Genomic DNA, 23,994 nt, shown 5'->3' with positions numbered 1-23,994 from the left:
CAGCACTTTATAAAATTTCACATATGTTGCAGGGGAAAAAAAACAGGGCAGCCTTTTTCCTGTATCCCTCCGAACTCCTGAAAAGCTGCTCCAGGCCGTGTCTGCACTGACTAGGATACTCCAGGGGCAGCCCGGAGTATCTTGACCCAGGAGCTGCCTCCGTCTCTCCCTGTTCCCTGGCCTTCCATTCATCTGCCATGGCAGCTGTCTGCATGGGCATCCAGCTTGTCCACCACTACCAGGGGTCACTCACTTCTGAGGAGCACAAAACTGGGCACTTGTTCTGACCTCAGAATGATCAACCCGCAGCAGCAGCAGATGTTCTGGGCAGCCCAGTGGGATGTTTGTGCAGGCAGCTGCCACAGCATGGAATGGCTCCAGATCTTTCCAGAAGACTGGGAGCAACAGGTATTTTTTTAAAAACTGTTTTAAGACTGTAATGCCTTGGTTCTGGTATGGAATGTAACTGACATGATTTGTACTGCTCGAACCAGAACCAGGGTTTGGACATGCATTGTCTGAATAGGGCGATGCCAAAACAAGGCAGAAACAGACCTATTGGCCCATGAAGACAAGGCCCTAGAGTGCTGAGACACCTTCTGAAGCAACATGAGCAGTGACAGAGTTTATCAGACAAGGGGAATTGGAAGTATAATCCGATGGCAATCTGAATGCAATCATGGGGTTTCACGTTATTGCGTGATAACCCACTACACACAAATTCAGACAATGGGAAGTCAGTCCGAACACAATCGTGTGGTTTCACGTTATTGCGTGATAGACTGCCGCACGCAAATTTGGGCAATGGCAAGCTATTTTCGGATGATGGGGAGCCAGTTCGAATGCAATGCATATTCAGGTAATTGCACGAAACTAGTGACTTTAAGCAAATGCGTTCTGGCCCCGCTTTCTTTTCATTCGAATTTAAGAGAAATTATTATTATTGTTATTATTATTATTATTATTATTATTAATATAGCGCTGTAGATTTGCACAGTGCTGTACATAAAAATAATAAATAAAAAAGAGAATTCCTCCCATTTGATAAACTCCAGAGGAAGATAGTTCCTCCCCATTCATCTAGTGGGGAACTTCCACTGAATCCTGTTTCCTTGTGTGAAGGGAAGGAACCCTTCTGTTCACTGAATGAATAACTTGGATCCAACCCACTATGTGAGAAGATATTTGAAAATTTTCTGAAAGAAAGCCTGTCTGTTTCATCTGCCATTGGTTATATTAAAGCTTTTTTTTTAAAAAAGAAAAATGTGAAACTGTATTCTTGGATGCAGAAAATCATGAACGCTTGGGTCTAGGTGGTAAGTAAGAGAGGGGACTGTAGAGAGCATGCCCGTCCTTTTGTTTCACCTCTCTGTTTCTTTCTTTGATCTATGTAAAGGTAAAGAATGCCTAGTCGTAACTGACTGTAGGGGGCGGTGCTCATCTCTGTTACTAAGCCAAAGAGCCAGCGTTGTCTGAAGATGACTCCGGTGATCATAGAATCATAGAACTGTAGGTTGGAAGAGACCATCCAGTCCAATCCCCTGCCATGCAGGAACTCTCAATCAAAGCATCCTTGACAGATGGCTATCCAGCCTCTGTTTGATGACCTCCAAGGAGGGAGACTCCACTACACTCCGAGGGAGTGTGTTCCACTGTTGAACAGCCCTTACTGTCAGGAAGTTCCTCCTAATGTTGAGGTGGAATCTCTTCCTGGAGCTTGCATCCATTCTTCCACGTCCTGTTCTCTGGAGCAGCAAAAAACAAGCTTGCTCCCTCCTCAATATGGCATCCCTTTAAGTATTTAAACAGGGCTGTCATATAATCTCTTAACCTTCTCTTCTCCAGGCTAAACATCCCCAGCATGTGGCCAGCATGACTACAACTAAATGCTGTTACCTTCCCACCAAAGTGGTACCTATTTGTCTATTTGCATTTGCATGCTTTGGAACTGCTAGGTTGGCAGAAACTAGGACTAGTGACAGGAGTTCACCCGATCATGTGGCACTTGGGCCTTGAACTGCCAACCTTCCAATCTTCCAATCATCAGAACTGGCGTCTTAAACCACTAGAGACAGCTCTTGTACTGAAGTTTATGTAACCCAGCTATCACCTTTCTTATCTCAAGATGAATTTCCTTAAACAATAAATGCAAGTTTTTCTTTTCTGTCTTACAAGAGCACACTGAGTATTTTCTGCTGTTTCTACCACAACCTAATATTACATTGGCTTTGCTACACTCTGTTTGATATAGATACCAAATATTTCTACAATGTAACAGATGTAAATCCTCAACTATTTTGTCCTCAAGTGTTGTAAAGGAATGTTATGGTAGATTTCTCCCCACTGTGGAAGAAAACCAACTTTCCCCTGCAGTATTCTTATTGTATTCACACATCCCAAAGTGTTGTGGAGGAATTTTTCCTCAATTTTCTGTGGGTGATAGTGCATGGCCATTCTTAGCTGGCAAAACAATTTGTCTGGTAAATTCCAATAACAAATGAGACTGATATACTAACTAATTATGGGACCCCCCCAAGCAAGCGCTTGATTTTTACTGTATGTGGCAGATAAAGCTTTTAATAGCAAGTGCAGTGTTTTTATTTTGTTACATTTTTAAGCATCGTTAATGCTGTTTTTCACTTATGTTTTTAAAATAAAAAATCAGTTTGTGATGGCATTGTGCTTTTAAACTGTTGTATGGCTGCTTTGGATACCATGTTGGGGACAGGCGGGACAGAAAGTAAACCAATCAGTCAAAAACCTCATGATTCCATCACTGATAAACTCCATCTGTATATTGGAAGAAGTACATTGATGTCCATAGAAGCTTGGGCTAAAATAAACTAGATAGTCTCAAATGTGCTGCTGAATCCTCCATTACCACCACCCCACACATCTTTTCCCATTTTAACCTGGCTGAAAAATGAGTAAAACAATGTAATGACAGCTATCTCCAAATATTTGAGGAGCTGTCATATAGCTAATGGAAGAAATTTGTTTCCTGCTGCTCCAGAAAGTAGGGTCTGAGTCAATGAGTTTTCCCCAAAAAAGATTTCAGTTAAATATTACAAGGAAATTCCTGATGGTATGGGCTATTCAACAGTAGAACAGACTACCTTTGAAGGTGGTGGCTCCTCCTGAATTTTTTTAGCAGAGGTTGGACAATACCTGTCAGAATAGCAGTAATAGCAGTAGTAGGTTTTCTGCACAGAGTAGGGACTGGACTAAGATGTCTTTCTGTTTCTTCTAGGATTCCAGCTATTGGCCAGTCTCAGAAAGCAATTTATCATGCAGCTACAGTGTTAAGATGCAGTGGAATTTCATAGAGTTGCCAAACTGAAAACTGGAGATGGTTCCTGTAAAGCAGAAGGAAAAATATCAGCAGCTGTTGTTCATCATACAACCAGTAACAAAAAAAACCTGCTGAAATTCCCTGTAGAACCATTAAAGGCATAGGAGCCCTCCACAGTTTTCACTCTGGCAACTGTACCACGGAATCTGTTTTCAGATCTCTGCTCCAAAGTTCACTTTGTAGCTTCCACTTCTCGGAGGATGTTTTCCATAGCTGCCCCAGCCCTTTGGAATGCGCTGCCCACAGAGCTCCGCTCGTCTACTACCCTGGCCCAATTTACGAAGGACCTTAAAACCTTCCTATTCCAACAGGCATTCCCCGAATAAATATCCTGTGGGCCTCCCTCCTCTTTCGTGGCCAAGAGGTTGGGCTATGGGGCTTTTTATTGTTGGTTTGCTTATAGGTGTTTTTATTCAGAGTGTATTTTAATTTGTTGTATTTTAATGTATTGTAAGCCGCCCTGATCGAAGGAAGGGCGGCATATAAATAAAAATTTTATTATTATTATTAACCTTTAGGCAAACTTTCCCCCATTTGATCCTTTTCTCTGTCTCACTCATCTCACATGGTTGCTAGGTGGGTTTCAGGACAGGGGAAAGTGTGACTGTGGGCCTCATATGATTCTAGACTGATATTTATAGACCCTGAAAGCCGTTGGGTACTCTCCCAAAGTCCCCTGAAATCCTCCCCCCCGTCACTAAAAAAACAACCCAGACTCATTACTGTGTGATTTTTTAAAACCTCCTCAACCGATGGCCATCCAGCCTCTGTTTAAAGACCTCCAAAGAAGGAGACTCCACCACACTCCAAGGGAGTGTTTCACTGTTACTGTCAGGAAGTTCTTCCTAATGTTGAGGTGGAATCTCTTTTCCTGTAGCTTGCATCTATTGTTCTGGGTCCTGTTCTCTGGAGCAGCAGAAAACAAGCTTGCTCCCTCCTCAATATGACATCGTTTCAAATATTCATACAGGGCTTTCATATCACCTCTTAACCTTCTGTTTGCCAGGCTAAACATTCCTAGCTCCCTAAGCCGTTCCTCGTAGGGTATGGTTCCCAGACCCTTCACCATTTTAGTCGCCCTCCTTTGGACATGCTCCAGTTTCTCAATATCCTTTTTGAATTGTGGTGCCCAGAACTGGACACAGTATTCCAGGTGAGGCCTGACCAAAGCAGAGTAGAGTGGCACTATTACTTCCCTTGATGTAGACACTATACTTCTATTGATGCAGCCTAAAATTGCATTGGCCTTTTTAGCTGCATCATCACATCATTTTGTTAACTTGACATTCAACACACACACACACACAAAAAGGTACTGCACAGGGCAGAAAAATAGAATGGAGAACACCTGGGTTATGGAGACTACATGTGAAAGGGATCTAGGAGTCCAAGTAGACCCACAAATTGAACATGAGTCAACAGTGTAATGAGGCAGCTAAAAAGGCCAATGCAATTTTAGGCTGCATTAATAGAAGTATAGTGTCTAGATCAAGGGAAGTAATAGTGCCACTCTATTCTGCTTTGGTCAGGCCCCACCTGGAATACTGTGTCCAGTTCTGGGCACCACAATTCAAAAAGGATGTTGAGTAACTGGAGTATGTCCAAAGGAGGGCAACTGCAATATTCCTGAAGCAAAGGCAACTACTCACTACCCCCAGAATCTCATACCCTTCCACCTCATTTACCTTTTTCAGGCTGAAAATCAGTCCCAAGTGGCAACAGCAATGCGCCAGGAAGTGCTGGTGAAGCCAATAGAGGTGAAAATTGAGGTCTGTTCCTGCATGGTTGTCCACTGCTGGTTGAACAAAATACCCCCCATAAATATTATACCTGGAGGATGGATAGGATATACAGTTGGGAGAGAAAGAGAAATTGGTATAGAGGGACACAAACACACAGAGATGGCTTGAGCCTAAAAACATCTCTGTGTCTTTTTGCATTATGTCCCACTGCTCTCATATTCTGTCCTGCACGTGTCAATGATTTTACTGTGGTGTTTTTATTCTTCCCCGTAAGAGCATTAATGTCTATTTTTTCTACTTTTATAAGAATTCCAGTCATCCACTTTGGCAGCAGCAGCCCATGACTAAACATGCAACACAAATAGCAACTATTCATAACAAAGAGTTTGCAAAAAGAACCAAAATGAAACAAAACAATGGCCCAGGCTTTGCAATGCCTTAGTATGAAACTGAGATATATTTGAGCTGAGAAATTTCTGAAACATTTTCCAGAATGGGAATCACTCTCCAGACCAGTCTTAAAATATGGATTACAGAAGCATTAAGATGGGAAGCTAGTTCAGTCACATTCCTCATTTGTTAAAGGGAAGGGGAGAAACCTGGCTTTGGAGTACTGTGCTAGCTTTGCTTGGTTACATCCCCATAATGTGTCATGTGTACAGGACATAATAGTAAGATGATACAGAGCTAGGAAAAAGTTATTCTTTGGATGATAGCTTCATTATCAGAGTGCAGGGTTGTTGAGAGGATAAAAATGTGGAGGAGAAGATCCTTCTATACCACCTTTTGCTCAAGGTAGGTTATGAATGTAACAAGTAAATATGTATCTAGATGGGGTGAGGTGAGGTAGACAGCAAACAGGCAGGGCCTTCCAATTGAGTAAGTCTCAGGTTCTTCAGAAGGCAATGCAGAACCAGAATGAGGTGGAGCATCTTTGTTGGTTAGGGCTACCAGATGAGATAAGGGATATGGTTTCTGATTGTTTTTTTTAATGATTGTATCAAAGAGACAATTTTGCTTAAATGACAAACAACATTTGCTGACAATTCCCTCTTCTGTGTAACTCTTAAAGGAAAAAGAAGCTGATTATATTTTACCAAGCAACCCTATCGTTTGACCCTGTCACTTTTGGATTTGGGCCTAAAAGTCTAGGGCAAGGTATGGGTAAATTGCAAGTACTCACAGGCCTGGTACACATGGGCAGTAAGCGGCATGCTGCCACCGATACTAGGATTCCAGAGCGCACAGCAACCACATGCTCCGGAACCCTAGTCTGTACAGGCGGCAGCATCATGGTGGCGTCCCATCCACATGGGCGCCGCCATGATGACGCTGACACCGCACAGTATTTGCATATGTGTGCCACGAAGAGCCGTCATAAGGGCTGCGACGCAGCCTTTGTGACATCTCAGGAAGAGGTGCATTTTGCAGCTCCTTTTTAGAGCATATCGTTCCCATGGCAACCCCACAGCCGCAGGAACGATCCAGAGAAGAAAGGGGCTGCCCCTTTTTCCTCATGCCTGTTGGGGTGTCTGGGGGCATGAGGCTGCACAGAAACCTCTTTTCTGGGCCACTTTGCCACTTCTCTTTGGCACAGAAAAATGACGGATTGGGGCCACAGGTTGACCATCCGGTTACTGTGGCCCCAATCCAGCGCTTCCAGAGGCAGCACAGACCCACTCCTTTCAGGCTGGTCTGTACAGCCCCACAGTTGGTGAGATTGTGCACCAGCATTACTGATCACAGCATATGTTTTTAAATTACTCAGCCTTAGCTCATCACTTGGCTTTGGGAAGTTACAGCCAACATGAAATAGCTTTAATCCTGTTCTTAAACCAGCAGGGGCTTTAAAATCATAGTCTCAAGACATCAGGTGGATGCGACGGTCAGGAGCACCTGTTATCAGCTCCGGCTGATACGCCAGCTGCGTCCCTACCTGGGCCAGAGGGACCCTGAAACTGTAGTACACGCTCTGGTAACCTCTCGCTTGGATTTCTGCAATGCGCTCTACATGGGGCAACCCTTGTACCATACCCGGAAGCTGCAACTAGTGCAGAATATGGCAGCCCGACTGGTCACTGGCACGTCCAGGGCCAGTCATATAACACCAGTGCTTAAAGATCTGCACTGGCTGCCCATTCGCTTCCGGGCGCAATACAAGGTGTTGGTTATTACCTATAAAGCCCTAAATGGCTTGGGTCCAGGGTACCTAGAGGACCGCCTCTCTCCATACAATCCGCCCCGCACACTCAGAACATCTGGGCAACAATTGCTAAGGGTTCCAGTGGTCAGATTAGCTTCCACCTCCAGGAGGGCCTTTACCACCTCGGCCCCCAACTTCTGGAACGCTTTGCCCGTTGAGCTCCGCTCAGCCACCTCCCTGGCCCAGTTTAAAAAAGGAGTGAAGACCTTTTTGTTCAAGCAGGCATACCCCTAATGTGCGCCCCGAATACCTCCCCCCCTCCTCTTCTCGTCAGCAAAGGCAAGCTGGCTGGAATTGTTTTATTGATGTTTTTAATTGAATGTATTTGTATTTGTATTTTTTACTGTATTATTGTATTGTATTGTTTATTATGTTGTACACCGCCCTGATTTTTTAGAAGGGCGGTATATAAATAAAGCTTTTATTATTATTATTAATAGTAGTTGCCACTTAAGTGTATATTACTTGTTCACTGGATGGCTCTCAACAATCCCTTAAAACAGTGTTGTGTTTGAGAGGAAATCAAGTGGCATGAAAATTCTTACTGTGTGCTTAATTTATCAAGGCTCATTTGTATACGTGGTCCATCACTTGATAGTTCAACATCCTGTCAGTGAAAGCTAGGATACGCATGTGTAAACCAGGTTTTAGAGAAGGCTTTTAAAAAAACTGCTTTGGCAAAATAGGCCTTTGTGTACCCTGTCATGTCCACATGTCATCATCTTTAAAGGAAAAAGCAAATAAGCTCTTTAAAAGGCAAAAAATAAAAAATAAAAATATTACTATTTACAGATCCAACCACTAAAACTAATAAAAATCTGTTTTTAAAAACTGCTAGTATTGGTCTCTGAGAGGGAATTCCATAAAGCCTGGGCCAGTGACTGAAAGGGCACTTACTCTGTGTCCCAATGGTTCTAACAGAACATCTGGACTTGTGTTTTGATGAATTCAAGATCTTTTTCTGGAGGATGAGCCAAAGGGAAAAAGTCTCTGGCCATGGAAATGCTTTGGCTTTCCCAACGTGCTTTGGACATGACAATTTCTCTTTTAATTTTTCTCTTGACAAGAACATCCTATTAAGTCCGATGTCATAAGAATCTGAGGAAAGTTTTTGGAACTTCCCAAGCTCTCCAAAGTCTTTGTTCAATACTGCACTCCTTTTAGTGCCACTGTTCCAACCTAGACACCATGACCTATATCCCAGCCACAGACTTCTACAACATTTGATACTTTTAACCTATTTTTTTCTTGGCAGAAAATGGAGGTAGTGTGGAGGATGGAATGAAAGCCTTAAGATGGAAATGCTATTTACTATGACAACAAAGGGAAAAATAAACAAAATTTAAAGAGAGGGTTTTTTTTTTTAAAATGACAATTGAACAAATATGACAAAAGCAGGCAGAAGTATTGGATGTTGTTGGCATAGAATGAAGAGACAGAAAAAGGCTGAACTGAAACGCTGCAGTAGTCAGGTTTTCCACTTTCAGTCCACACAACTGGAAAGGCAGTTCCAAAGGTTTCCATTCTGAACACAGTCACAATTTGGCCAGAGGTGATATAATTTCTTTAATCTGGTAATATCCTGCTCTTCTTTCAGAAGCCTTGGGACTGCTTATATGAAACTCTCAGGCATGCTCCCATTCAGTGGCTGCCTGAGCTCTGAGAATCGCTTAGCTGTGAAATAGATCATGATAAAGACAGTGCCCCTCTCACTGTCTCAGTCCCTTTGGCATGCAGCTGATGCTTGTCTGGAGATCAGTTCCACAAAGTCTGAGAACTGGTAAGGACCTTAAGGCACCAAAGAAGGATTACACAAGCCATAGGTGAACTGTGGAACTCACTACCACAAGATGTGGTTATGGCTACCAATGTGGACAGCTTTGAAAGTGAATGGTGGTGTGGACTAATATTATTGTTATTTCTGAGCAGAGCAGAACTACTGGATCAATTTGTATTTATCTATATGTCGATTGACTATGGCCCGGAACAGACTGGTATTTTGCACTGGCGTGGGGCCAAAATTAGGGCTTGGTAGGGCAGAGCATTTACACACTCCCAAACCCTACTGAGTGCTTCGGGCACCATCTTTGCATGCCACTGTTTATATGGGGCACGCCATGATGACATGCATCGTGCGCTGAATCTAAATGGCACAGCGCACAAGGGACATCATAATGCCACACCAGGACGCTGTAGTGACACACAAAGGAGCCATGTTTTGCAGCTCCTTTGTCGAGCGGATCGTTGCTGCGCCGTGCGGTTGCTGTGGCAATGATTTGGGGGAGAAAGGGGCTGCCTCTGGCCATCCCTTTCTCCCAATCGGTACAGCCCCTTTGTTGTTATCTGCAGTGACTCATGGCAGCCCTCTGGATGAGACATCTCCAAGCCCCTCTATCCTCCATTGCTCTGCTTAGGTCTTGTAGATTCAGGCCCGTGACCTCCCTAATTGAGTCTAACCATCTAGTGTTCGGTCTTCTTCTCATTCTACTGCCTTCTACCTTTCCTAGCATTATTGTCTTTTCTACTGAGTCATGTCTTCTCGTGATATGGCAAAAGTACAACAGCCCTAATTTCATCATCTTGGCTTCCAGGGAGAGTTCAGTCTGTTCTAGGACCCATTTGTCTTTTTGGCTGTCCATGATATTCTAGTACTCTTCTCCCGAACCACATCTCAGATGAGTTGATTTTCTTCTTATCCACTTTTTTCACTGTCGAGCTGTCACATCCATATGTGGTGATGGGGAATACAATGGACTGGATGATTCTAACTTTAGTGCTCAGCTGCATATCTTTACTCTTTAGGATCATGTCTAGTTCTTTCATTCCTTCTGAGTCCTAGTCTTCTTCTTAGGTTTCGACTGTAGTCTCCTTTCTTATCAATGTTTGATCCAAGGTAGGGAACACTTTATTTCTATTTCCTCATTGTCTAAATTGAATTTATGTAGATCCTTCATGGTCATTTTTTGGGGTTGTTTTCTTTATGTCCACCAACAAAACTGTCTTTGCACTTTCTTCCTTGACCTTCCTTAGTAATTGTTCCAAGTCCATGAAGTTTTCCACTTGTAGTATGTGCCATCTGCATATTTTAGATTATTGATGTTTCTTCCTCCTATCTTTATTTCTCCTTTTTCTGAATCTAAACCTGCTCTTCCTATAATATTTTCTACATACAAGTTAAATAAGTAGGGTGAAAATATGCAGCCTTGCCTGAGCCCCTTGCCAATTCATTAATTAATTAAGTATATCTCCTCTAATTGGGACAAACCAAAAGGATTTGAGTTGGGATTACTAAATTCATTGTGGATTGGACCATCAATGGTTGTTAGTCATGACAGCTATATTTCACCTCCAGTATCTGAAGCAGAATGGCTCTGTATATCAATTGTCAGGGAATGCAAGAGGTAAGGTGCTGTTATATTTATGTTGTATTTGTAGGCTTCCTATAGGCAATTGGTCAGCCACTATGTGACCATAATGCTGGCCTAGATAGGCCTTTGGAGTGATCCAATGTGACTGCTCTTGCATTCATATGCATCCAGTCCATTTCCTAGCACTCAAACAAGTCTGGAAATCCATTTGCATCACTGTTCAGAGAGATCGATCCAAAACACAGTGAATTGTAGATGGGTGAAACGGGCAAAATGAAGCATTCTGAATCTATAGAAAGCTTAGGCTTAAAACCTTTTTGTTTCAGCCTCATAGGTGCTAAAAGATCCCTTTGTGTACTGATACTAATGTGACTATGTCTATGAATATATTTACTGACTGAGTCCACACAATGGTATGTTAAGCTAGTGTGATATGTGCCCTATGCTACAATGAATTACCAAATTTATTCACTTATTCTGTTTGTGTCTGTCCCTTCTCCAAGAAACTGAAGGCAACATATATCTCTGTATGTTTCATTCTCAAAACAACCCTGTAAAGAAGGTTAGATTGAGGATGAGCATCCCAAAGGCTACAAACTTTCAAACACCCAGTCCTGTTTTTTTTAGCATGAAAGGTTTTCCAATTTGGCATAGTGCTTCTTTGAAAATTTGCTCCAACATCAGAGGCAAACAAATAGCCTATCCAGATTATGACCACAAGTGCACATTTTGTTGAGATTTATGCTGCATCGTTCCTTTTACCATCAGTGTAGCCATAAGAAAACCTGGTGGAGCAGTCAGGGGCCCAGGAATGCAGAAGCCAGACCAACAATTAGATTTCAAAGGTAGAATTAATATTTTACATCCCTTTTGTATTTTATCTGATGAGTAGTTTCAGAAGCACCTAGAAGCTGTGGCGACTAGAGGCTCTCATGCCAGTGGATTTTTACCCTGGGATTTCCCCCCTGAACTCTAGAGGAGCTATCCAAGGTGCTGAAACCATTTGGAGGACAGGATTCAAAACACTGGATAATTTCTTTACAGTTTGAACTAAAACCCAGAACAGATTGATCACACCCATCACTGGCTACAAGTCACCTTCAGAACTATGCACAAACCAATTAATTAAAATTCCTAAAAATGAAATATGCTTTTGAAAGGACTATAATGAATCATACATTAGATTTCAGTTTTCTATACCTTCATAATTCTGTTATTTAAATTCAGACAAGAGCTTCATGTGATGTATTGCAACATAACAATACACACATATTTTTTTTCTGTCTGTCTGTCTGTCTGTCTGTCTGTCTTTTCCAGAGTGGTGAATTTATGTTCTTTCCCTCATCCCTAAATCCTTTTCTGCTGTATGTTTGGGAAGTGCTTTAATCTATCATATTTTGTTAGTGGCGTTATCCTCACTTTTTCCCCTGCAACTGCTAAGAATTAGGAAGTGGACCATATATGAGCTATATACACTGGAATGTCTGTTGCTCTGGGAAATAATAGGCTACTGAAATATGGAAGGTTTGCCTCAGGTCTCAATGCTCACACTGCAAATCTGCTGAACAATTTTTCCTTTTCTTTGTTTAAAGGCACATGTGCACACAATGTACAGTACAGACTAATGACTGGGCAGCTTACAAACAGTAAAAATGAAATTTAATTAAGCCACAATAATAATCCAGACAAAACTGAACACCTTTGAATCCCATTCATTTAAATGGGAAAGTTATTCATGTTTTGGTTTAATTCTTCCTATTCATCTTTCATGTCTTCTGTCAATGTATTTGGCAAGAAACTATGGACAGCATAGGGCACTAAAGTCAGAGGACCATTTCTGCACTTTGACCCAGAGAAGGGTAAGAAAATGGCTCTCCATCTTGCTTTATGGCTGGGGTGGGGTGGTGGCAGATGGGCAATTATTTAAAAGTGGACGCATAGGCTGACTGGCTTTTATGCAGGGACTTTTGTCTTTCAAGTATGACTGAGGACACACATGTTAATTATTAAAACTGGATGTATTATTTTTATTTGTTTGGTGTTTCTTTGACTCATTTTCCATTTTCTTTGGAAACACTTTCCCCAGAATTAGCCGTTTCTTTTTTGTTGTTGTTTCTGAGGAAAGTCCAGCTCTTGTTTAGATCTGCTATTTAGAAGGATCAATATGTGTTGCCTGTGAAGTGCTGAAACATTCCAGTGGAAAGGCTGAGCTTCTTTGCCAACAGTATGAATTTAATGGCATTGTTCTTTTAAATTATGAGCCACTTTGTGTCTCAATTTTGGTAGGGAAAGTAGAATATAAATAAATAAATATCATCACCATCATCATCTCCATTCAATTCCACTGGCTTGTGATCCCTGCAGGATATGTGTACACCTTAGCAAATGACTGGCCAAGACCTTTAACACATGCCAAAGTTATTTTGTTGTTGTTAACTGCCCTCAAGTTGATTTCGATCCATGGCGACTTTGTGAATGAGACATCTGCAAGACCCCCTGGCCTCCACTACTCTGCTTAGTTACTGTACATTCATACCCGTAACCTTCTTAATAGAGTCCAACTATCTAGCATGAGGCCTTCCTCTCTTTCTGTGTCTCTCCACCTTTTCCAGCATGACTGTTTTTTTCCAGTGAGTTGTGCCTTCTTATGATGTGTCTAAAGTACGACAGCCTAAGTTTTTCATCTTGTCTTCCAGGGAAATTTCTGGCTTGATCTGCTCTGTAACCATCTGTTTATCTTTTTGGCCATCCACAGGATCCTCAGCACTCTTCTCCAGCACCACATCTCAAATGCATTGATTTCTTCCTATCGTATTTCTTAACTGTCCAGCTCTCACATTCATACATGGTGATAAGGAATACAATGGGGATTGGCTCCTTAAGATTTTGAATGGATGTGTTCATACTCACCAGCATCTTTAAGCAAGTGATATGTTCCAAGGAATGGGGTTAAGAAAATTAATCAAAGAATTTCATATAAAAATCCATCCTTATGACCCTTTATAGACACTTACTGTAATCCATGCCATCTTTTCCCAAACTCTGATCCAGTTGCTTTTGACTAAAAGTGAATCCACACTGCAGAATCATAGCCCTTAAGTACCACTGAAATTGCTATGGCTCCACCGGAATGAATCCTAGGTTAGCGAGATACTTAGAATTCTCTTCTAAACCTCTGAACATTAGAGCTATCTGGCAAAGAACTCTAAGTAGCTAATGAACCTCCAAATCCTAGGATTCCATTAGATGGAGCCTTGTGAATTAAAGCAGTATCAAAGTGCTATAGTTGTGTAATGTGGATACACCACAACTCTTATAGAAAGCAATGGGAATCTGTTCTATGGATTTCAGTGAGACATAATCACAACAAATGCCAGTTTGACTAGGCTGGGCTGTAGTGTCCAATTTTGCAAATTGTCCTTACAGTCACTTGTGAATGTGGAGAAAGGTTTCTGTGGAATTTCTCCAGAAACAAACTGAGGCAGCTGAGGCTTCTTCTCAAACTGAGGCTTCTTCTCATAGCTGTGACTCTTCATGACTTTCTTTAAATATTCACTTGCGGTTTTTATTATATTAATATTTCATTCATGGAACAAGACAAAATAAGCAGTGACTATTAGTAGAGTAAGGAGAGTTATGGCATTGATTTGCAGTTGACCAAACTGATATGAGAAGTAGCTAATAGAAAACAAGAAATTGTTTCCAAGCTGCCTCTTCTTCCAGTAAGAATATGGTCTGGCCAACACAAAGCATATGCATGGCAACATTTACTGCTGCTGTAGTTTCTGGCATAACAGTTGGTGCATGTCAGCTGTAAATATGCATCATTATGTGAGGATCTTGATAGGCATCTGAATGTTGAATGAAGTAGCACCAGTTCGCTTCCCCCTGTACCAAAATGGAAGCTGGTTAGCGGGAAGGAGTATAGACATAAGAGTGCTTACAGATTAAAATTGTGTGTACATGCCTTCATGTTGGCAACTGGTTTATGGTGACCCTATGAATTCTACAGGGCTTTCTTAGGCAAGAAATACACAAAGGTCATTTTGTCAGTTCTTTCCTCTGAAAAATAGCCTGCAGCACCTGGTATTGCTTGTCAGTCTCCCATTCAAATACTAACTATGGCTGACCCTTCTTAGCTTTCAAGATCAGACATGAACTGATGATGACTTTAGGGTTTTTAAACTGGATTAGATATCTCTAATCTAGAATTTTGTTCACATTGTGGGCAAACAGTTACCTATAGACAGCCAACAAAAAAGATATGAGTTCCACAGTATTTGCCTGTTTGTGCTCCTCAGCAACAGATACCATCCCCCCCCCCAATTGTCATGACTGGGCAGGGACAGTTCTGATTAATTCTCTGTCATCCCATGTTTCAGTCTTCTTTTAAAATGTCCCAATTTCTGTCTTCTCCCACTTTCCTCCTTTGTCCTCAGCTTACTTCTAACTGAGATCAAGGGCAAAAGTGGAGAGAAACATGGATGATGATGGGCAGCATTGCAATGCTCCGGCGGTGCAACGTTTATATGTTGCACGCCGCAGGAGTGTTTTAAAGATGTGGTGGCAGCTGAAAGGTTGCCCTTTTGCCGGGTCAAAATGGAGCAGTTGCCCCTTTTTGAGCCAGCAAATAGCTGGACTGGAGCCATGGCGTGTGGTTGACAAGGCCTCAATCCGACACCTTTAGGGCCATCTGTTTTGGTCTTTATGTTGCTTTCCTATTTACTAGGGACTGGCTACCTGGCTTTTATCTTGTTGGCTTGCTTGTCAACTAATATACCTTAAGAAAACCACCTATTCTTGCCCTTTCATTTGCCCTGTACAATCTTTGTCTCTAACAGACTTTGTGGAGGTTGCATCTACATGGCAATCCTGCCTAAGAGCCATAGAACCTCAAACTTCTAATCAAAGAATTGCTGTATTATAGAGTCAGAAAGAATCTCCAGGGCATCTTGCCCAGTCTCCAGTTTTGCAAGAATTCACAGATTCTGTATTAAGCATTCTGAATGTGTGTATTCATGGTGAAATGGACAACAGCATTTTAAAGTGGCATGAAATCATCCTCAAGGGTAGTCCCAAAGAAATTGTATTATAGTCATCACTAGGAGGGTGCGGGGTGTGTGGATCACACCAGGTGACAGTCTAAAGAACATGTCAACACTACTCTCCATACAATTGCCTTGTAGCAGAAATGAGCTGTAGAATTCGCCTGTGTTGCTTTATAACACTGAGCATATGGTATGAGTGGGGCAAGGCTCAGTGGAAAGAGAAAGGGGAGGCCCCAGTTTTTTTAAAATATAAAAATACATTTTAAATTTAATTTTTTTAAAAAAATATTTTTTATAACTTTTCTGTAAAAACATCACACTTTAGCAGTTTTTCACTTCAATCACATGATGCTATGTACATGTAAATACATTTAGGCGCCAGAGAAGCACTGTCACACCACCATGGGGACAGAGTCGGGGCATGTATTGTATAGACACCATGCCCCAACTCCTCCCCCAGGCCAGCTAAATGGCCGGTCTGCACAGCCCTTAAGGATTCTGGATGGGATGGGATGAGGTCAATGGGAGGGTGACGCCATGAGTTACCACACTGGGTGTTGCCAACCCTAGTGACACCACTGCACTATAGTAGTCAGACCTGTGAATTACAAATACTATAGACAATTAGCTATATTGTCTCATTCAGGCATTTTTTTTTCTATACAGCTGTAGCTACAGAGAGAGGGAGAGAGAGAGAGAGAGAGAGAGAGAGAGAGAGCATAGCTTGCTAGTCCCTTATTCACCCTTCCATCACTTTGGACCTTACCAGCTATGTTATGGTGAGAACATCAGTAGAGAGGAACAGCAGTTTTATGTGTGTAGGTGTACCCAGTGTGGTTTAAACCCTTAACTATACAACATTCTAAGCTATGGACTATATCTGCATGGCACATTATAGCAGTCTGATTCCATCAAAACAGTCATGTCCCACCCTATGAAATCATGAGATCTGTAGTATGATTATAAGGCACATTGAATTCTCTGCTAGAGAGTTCTAGTCCATCCCCTGTTCTGTAGCACTACGAATGTTCAGCAAAGAATTTTAAGTACCTCACCAAAACTAGAAGTCCCAGGATTATCAAGGGTGGAGCCATTACAGTTCACGTAGTAGGGCAACTAATGTAGTATTAAGAGAGGGAAGGAACTTAGTTTTATAAACCATACTACAAATAAACATACTACAGGTGTTTCTGCTCAATGCATAAATGATGATAGATGAAGTCAACTGGTTCATAATGGTCAGGACACAGTCCCATTCTTTCTGTCTATGCTGCTGTGACTGCATGCAGGATAATAGGCCAAGTAGTGTTAGGACTTGTAATGGACCTCATTTTCTGTTTTCTTCCTGTGACTAGATAGCTTTTGTGAGTATGTGTGCTTGGTTTATAGTATTTGAAAGTTAGGTTTGAGCTTTTTAACTGTTTGATCAGCTTCCCTCAGAAAGATGAGTGACATACATTGGAATTCACTGATTAGAGATATATCAGGTACAGATTTGCCTTTTTCTTCAAGGAGCTGCTGAAATCATAAAAGCAACAGCAATAGGTTCATTTCAGTGTCACTGTGAGGCATCCATAGTCAATGACTTTTACAGTGTTTACATTTCATTTATGGAAAATTTGCTTCATGTTTACTCTTGTTAAGATGACAGTGTTTTGAGGCAGGGTGAATAATTACCACAAACAAACAAGTTCTGAGCCTCCATTAGTTTCTTGCATAGATTTATGGGAACTTGAGTTCTCCAAAAAACCTCAGGCCCTGGCAATGACCAGCTGTACTGACTTCATTTGATGAGAAAGTTGTGACCCTTCCTCTACAGTTCTGATCTTGTGTCAGTCATTCATGCCTTTCTAAATTCAGCAGTGGATCACAGTTTTCTGCTTTCTTTGATGATGGACAGAGCCTGCCTAACATCTGTCACTTCCTCATGCTCGTAGAATTCAGACATATTGCCATGTTAGACTGGATACACCTGAGGAAGTAGATCAAGTCTATGAAAGCTTATTTGACAACATCTTTCACCCAGTTAGAGTGTAATTTGTGAGACTTTTAGCCTTTCTTAAATTTGTTGCCACAGCTTACTTCAAATCCCAGGATTCCATGGCACTAAGCCATGGCAGTTAAAGTGGAGTCAAACTGCCTTATTTTTGCATTGTGGCACCAGCCTTAGAGCCTTATTGCATGACAAAAGTAAGTCAACACACACAGAGAGAAGCAGACTTCTGCTTACCTCTCTGCATGCCACATTCTGTTCTCTTCCTGAGGGAGATGGTGGCAAAAGTGTGTCTTTTGTCATGCTGGAAAATTTGTTTGGCAAAAGGCATGCTTTTACAACCATCTCCCTCTGGAAGTAGAATGGAAGTGCTTCAATGCCATGTGGACTGGTAAGGAGAAAACCACTCTCTCGCTGCTTCTTGGCTTACTTTTGTCATGCAATGAGGCTTGTAGTTTCAGAGGTGCTACAAGATCTCTTTGCTTCCTTGTGCCAGTATATCTGCTTAAGCATCTTGTAGTTTTTTGCCTTTGCTGAGAGGTTTCTTTTTGCATTTTTGGCTAGTTATATTAAAAAGTAAAAGTGTCTCTTGGTAGGAACACAATCAAAAGAACTGCACACTCTCCAGCGAGCATGAAAATGATGATAATGGTGACAACACAGCAAAGTATGGAATGTGCTTTATAGAACATAAAAGGGAAGTTTCTGACCAGAGCATTCAGTATCAATAATCTGTCCCTGGAAAACAACTTAGAAAATGAAAAAATGATGAGCCAAAGTATGTTTAAAAAGAAAACTGTTTAGGAGATGTTAGCCACTGGACTTTGCTTTTCTATTTATCTGTATACAAACAGACGTGTAGAAAGTAACAGTATGTTGTCTAAGATAAATAATAATACATTATTTATCATTAATACCATGACATGAATTCATGCAGCCATCAATCCATCCATTCACTTAAAACACTGTTTTATTTATTCTAGTTGAATGTTTCCTAAATTCTCCTTTTCAGTCTTTCTCTCTTTCTCAGTAAAACAGGAAAAAATTTAGCAAAACTAGGATCAGAATAGAAACAACAACAATCTGCTTTTTTTGTATGTGTACAACTGCTCACAGCTTGTTATTGCAGTCCTGCACAGTAAATATGCAGTGGTACTTTTACATATTGTTCGGTACTGTGAGGATGAGATAGAGTGATTTACCCAAAGCCACTCATTCATTCTGTGGATCATATGGCATCTGAAGCAAAGCCTGGCACACACTGTTAACTACATTCTGCTATCTTAAGCATTCAAGGGTGTCTTCCTAGATATACCATACACCAACATTCACATAAAGATAGATTAAGAGGCCTTCTAGATCACTAATGACTATTAGATGGAGTCATCCCAAAAAATAGTTGTTAGGAGAGTCAGAGCCCTTCAGCCATCCCATGTGGAAAGCTCTTCTATGTAGAAATTATCATAGAAACAAAACACAAGTCCATCATATATGATGCTTGAATGTGTCATGTTTATTTTGCTGCATGTAATATTAACTTTGCATTGTAGCTCATGGGAATGAGACACAGAAATGACACAAAAACAGATTCTTGGGCATGTTGGAGGGGTTGATAGTCCCAAAGAGGTGACTTTTCCATGACACAAAGCAAGATGGCTGCTTTAGACAGCCATAAAAAGAGAAGCTTCTTTTTACAGTATAATTATAGACAATGAGAGAGGCAGAGAACAGATTAAAATATTTAGCTGCTTTAGATAAAAGAAAAGATGGTAAGATTGTAGTTTCTGTACCCATTCTATGCTCAGAATCTGGCTGGACTGCTAGGTGAATCCTATTTCAGCACTGGAGGTGGAGTAATGTCCTCCTGACACAACTGAGGCCATGGAGGTGTGGCATGGAGGGGAACAGCCGAAAACAGACTGTCCTCCACTCATATGTTGGCTAAGATAAGCACCTAAGCTAAATGGTAGCAGTGGCTGTGTGTGGAGGAAACAAACCGACCAACTGGGCACAGACCATGCTCTTTTGTATAATGTTCAATTGAAACTGGAAATGAACTGTAATGGGACTTGAGCAGGGGAACTTCCTAGTGAACAATGCTTAATCCTACTTAGTGTGTATGTATACACAAACAGCCCTGTGCAGCTCTGTCACAGTATCCCAGTGATAACCATTGAAATGCAGGTAAGGTGTACTTTAGCAGTGCTTACTAAATTGCAGGCTGATGTGCTTTTGGAAGGAGTGTAGCATTGGAATGGCAGGGGATATTGCAGGCCATTAATAATACATACTGTCTAGAACTAGCCAGCATTTTCTGTCAAACAATATTATCTACCAAAATATTTGGTCAGGGGGAGGGAATTTGGAAAACTGCCTTCCAAAAACCTTGATGAGATTTCCATGGAGATAGTTATAACATCTGCAGGATTGCCAAATTCAAAACCAGTACTTCTTTGCCAGTTTTTCTTACTCTCTCCTGTTTTATTCCTTATCCTTGAAATACCAAACGTGATTAGATCATGCTATGAGATTATTGTCTGCCAATGTTCATGTTTTAAATCAAGCTGAACTGCATGACCTTATTGAAAGAATCTTCTGCTGACAAATTTGTTTGTTTTACATCCATGGTATGAAAAAGTGGGGCTGATTTAATCAGAAGTTAGAGTTATTTCCCCAATGCAATCCAGAGTTTTAGAATAATTTCCCCCACTGATAACTGATCAGTAAACACTGTAATGTAAACAGTGGAAAACTACTGATGGCTTGAAACTTAAAACATGGTGCTTATCATGCAAATTTACCCAGCTCACACTACACAAATATATTGTGAAGTGAGCTGTGTGATCCTAATCCTGAAAAAGCATTTCCATACATGAAAAAAATGTTGTTATTAATTGCCTTCAAGTTAACTTTGACTCATGGTGACCCCATGAGTGAGAAACACCTCCAAATTCCTTGTCCTGCAGTTCAGGTCCTGCAGGGGCAGCTCTGTGGCCTCCTTGATTGAGTCTGTGCATCTAGAATGTGGCCTTCCTCTCTTTATGCTACCTTCCATCTTTCCTAGCATTATTGTCTTTTTTAGTGAATCATGTGTTCACATTATGTGGCCAGAGTATGAGAGCCTCAGTTTGGTCATCTTGGCCTTCAGGGAAAGTTCAGGCTTGATATGTTCTAGGGCTCATGTGTCTGACTTCATGGCTGTCCATGGCATCCTCAGTATAGAATCATAGAATCATAGAATCCTAGAGTTGGAAGAGACTGCAAGGGCCATCCAGTCCAACCCCCTGCCATGCAGTAGTCTTCTCCAGCACCACATCTCAAATGAGTTGATTTTCTTTCTATCAGCTTTCTTCACTGTCCAGCTCTCACATCCATATGTGGTGACAGGGAATACAATGGCTTGGACTATCTTTACTTTGGTGCTCAACTTTATATCTTTGCACTTTAGGATTTTGTCTAGTTCTTTCATAGCTGTTCTTCTCAGTCCTAGTCTTTCTTGACTGCGATTTCTGTTCTGATCATTTATTGATCCAAAGTATGTGAAATTTTCCTTATGGTCATTATTTTTGTTTTCTTAATCTTCAACCATAAGCCTGCTTTTGTACTTTCTTCTTTAGTCTGTGCTGTGTTCTGCTAGCAGTGTGATGTCATCTGCATATCTTAGATTACTGATGTTCTTTCCTTCGATCTTCACTTCACTTTCTTCTATGTCTAAACTGGTTTTGCTTATGATGTTTTCCACATATAAATTGAACAAGTAAAAAATAATACTGCACAGCAATTTTTGTATCTGCAAGGAGGATGTGATATTAAATGTGTTTTTGCACTTATTACATTTTTGTCCTGTCATTCCTTTAAGAAGGTTGGTGTTGGATATGCTGTTCTCCACTCCACATTGCATTCTCACAGCTTTGTGAGATAGGTGAATTTCAGATATAGTAGACTGTGCTAAGTTCAACTAATGAGTATCATGACCTATGTGCTAGTAGTATACCTCTTTTTCTGATACCTTCCAGTTTCATTCTCATTTGCACACAGCTTGTGAATGGACAGGAAAAGGTCTAGCACCATCTTTGGTTATTTCTAGAGTTGCTGAGGCCATTCCTCCCACCTCCCACTCAGTGCATGTTGTCATGGTAAAGATAATTATAGACTGTATACAAAAGAGAGACCTAGAAACTCTCAAAGAGTAAAACCAGTGCAAAACATTAAAAAAACCACCCTGAAACATATGCTTTTTCAATCCCATTATACATTTACATCCATTTGGCTGCATTTCACTAATCATCTGCCCAGAAATATAAATGAGATCATAAACTAATACTTGTCCCACCTCTTCCCCAAAAAGACAGATAAAGTATTATTACCGTGATGGTGATGGTGGTTATTTTTAACATAATCATTACAAGTCCTATCATGTTAGGGCTGCTACAAATATGTGGTATGAAGTTGTTTGAATGTTTTCTTTCAGTTCAACTTCTCACCTTCTTCTGAATCCTGAAAAGAAATATTATGGCTCTATGGAGCTAAATCATGTGCAGTTCAATGCTGATGCACATAAATCTGGCAGCACATGGAATGAGTTTCTAATTGTTCCCTATTGTGGTTGCTTGCATCCAGTTGGCTTATGTGCATTTTATTATGCCACTAAGGATTTTTACATTATTTTATTTTGGTGGTGTGAGAAAAATTTGAATGCAAAGACTTTGCACACAAGTACCTGTGAGGACTATTCCAGGCAGCTTGATGGCCAGGTTGTGTCTCCATTTTTTAAAAAGGAGACATGAGCCAGCTGCAAAACAATGTGTATATGAAGCCCAAGGTACTATTCTTGCATTTGAGTGCACCAGGAGGAATGTGAATAAAACCATACAGAGCTTTATAAATACTGGATGTTACACTGCACACACATACAGTTGAGCCTTTTAGCTCAATGGGCAGAACCCGGTCTGTTCATCTGATATTATAGTGCTGTCTGGCATTTCCTTTAAAGAACAGTTTACAGACTTGCATTTTGCTACTTTTTTATTAAAATGCACTCTCAAACTAGCAACAATGTGAAGAGGAAAATAAAAATTATTGGTAATCTTTCATTAAACTGCTGTTTCAGCTTGAGCCTCAGGTCTGAGTCATTTGAATTTAATTTCCATCTTAAGATCCAGATATGTTTCAGGCTCTCAGTAAACCTTTCCTGCATCTTCTTCCCCTCTCTGAATGGTGGTTTAACACTGGCAAATCAATCAGAACTCAGGATGAAATCACCAGTGCCTTCAACTTTGGTTAAAGAACCAGTGGTCCAGACAAAAGAGTTCCAAACTTTCCTAAAATAAACACATTTATGAATTTCTTCTTGTTTATATTTATTTATTTATTTTCATTTGTATGCTGCCTTTCTCCCAGAAATGGACTTAAGGTGGCTCTTAGATTAAAAAAACATTTTAAAATCCACATTTTAGTAATCCATATAGAAGTCTGATCAGTTTACCCCAATGCCATTCTTACTTATCTGTGTTACGTTGTCCCTCAGCATTGCAGCAACTACTTAGGATTACGTCCAGAAGATCTGCAGATGTCAGCTTTGAACAGCACTTGCAGTTTTGTGACAGGCAACTCATGGGCTAATGCAGTCAATCTCTGGTGGTCAACCTGAATTATTAGGATGGGTATGGGCATCACAGAAAAATAGTGGTTGGACTATGAAAATATAAGATGTCATTACTTTTTATTGCTCTTCTTGTTCTTCACTACACTGCTGTTCAGAACATTATTACTTTCTACACTCATGCATACATCAAGAAATTTTAGTCAAAAAATTGTCCCCCAAAATCTGGGTTGACTTATCCATGGGTCAATGTAAGTACTGTGCTTTAACTCTTCTTTTTTTAAAGGAACTGTCCTTTTCTTGAAGAGAGTTAAAGAGGGTAGTCCATCCCAGAAACACCTAAAAGCACCTGAGATGCCTCTACTCTCTCTGCTGCAGTGCTGCTTCTGACCTTTTAGAATGCCTGGGTGGGAAAATGGTGGCAGGCGCACATCTTTGGCACTTCCCTTCAAAGGAGTGCCAAGAGGAATCAGGCTTTGAAGGATTTCAATCAACATTTGGGCATGTTTGTCAGCTTTTCTAAGTTAAAATCAGGCAAAGTTATTACATTAAACTTAAAGGATATAATTACTGCTAATGTAGGCCCTTTCCAGAAGGGCACCCTAGTACGTACTGTGTATGTACTAGGGTTGCCCGGGGGCATCTCTTTCAGATGCCCCCAACCCTAGTACGTACACAGTACGTAC

Source organism: Sceloporus occidentalis, unplaced genomic scaffold (assembly GCF_023333645.1).
Source record: "Sceloporus occidentalis isolate IW3139 unplaced genomic scaffold, rSceOcc1.0.p SCAF_4, whole genome shotgun sequence".
Lineage (NCBI taxonomy): Eukaryota > Metazoa > Chordata > Lepidosauria > Squamata > Phrynosomatidae > Sceloporus > Sceloporus occidentalis.
The sequence above is the reverse complement of the archived record's forward strand: the minus strand, read 5'-3'. Positions refer to the sequence as shown.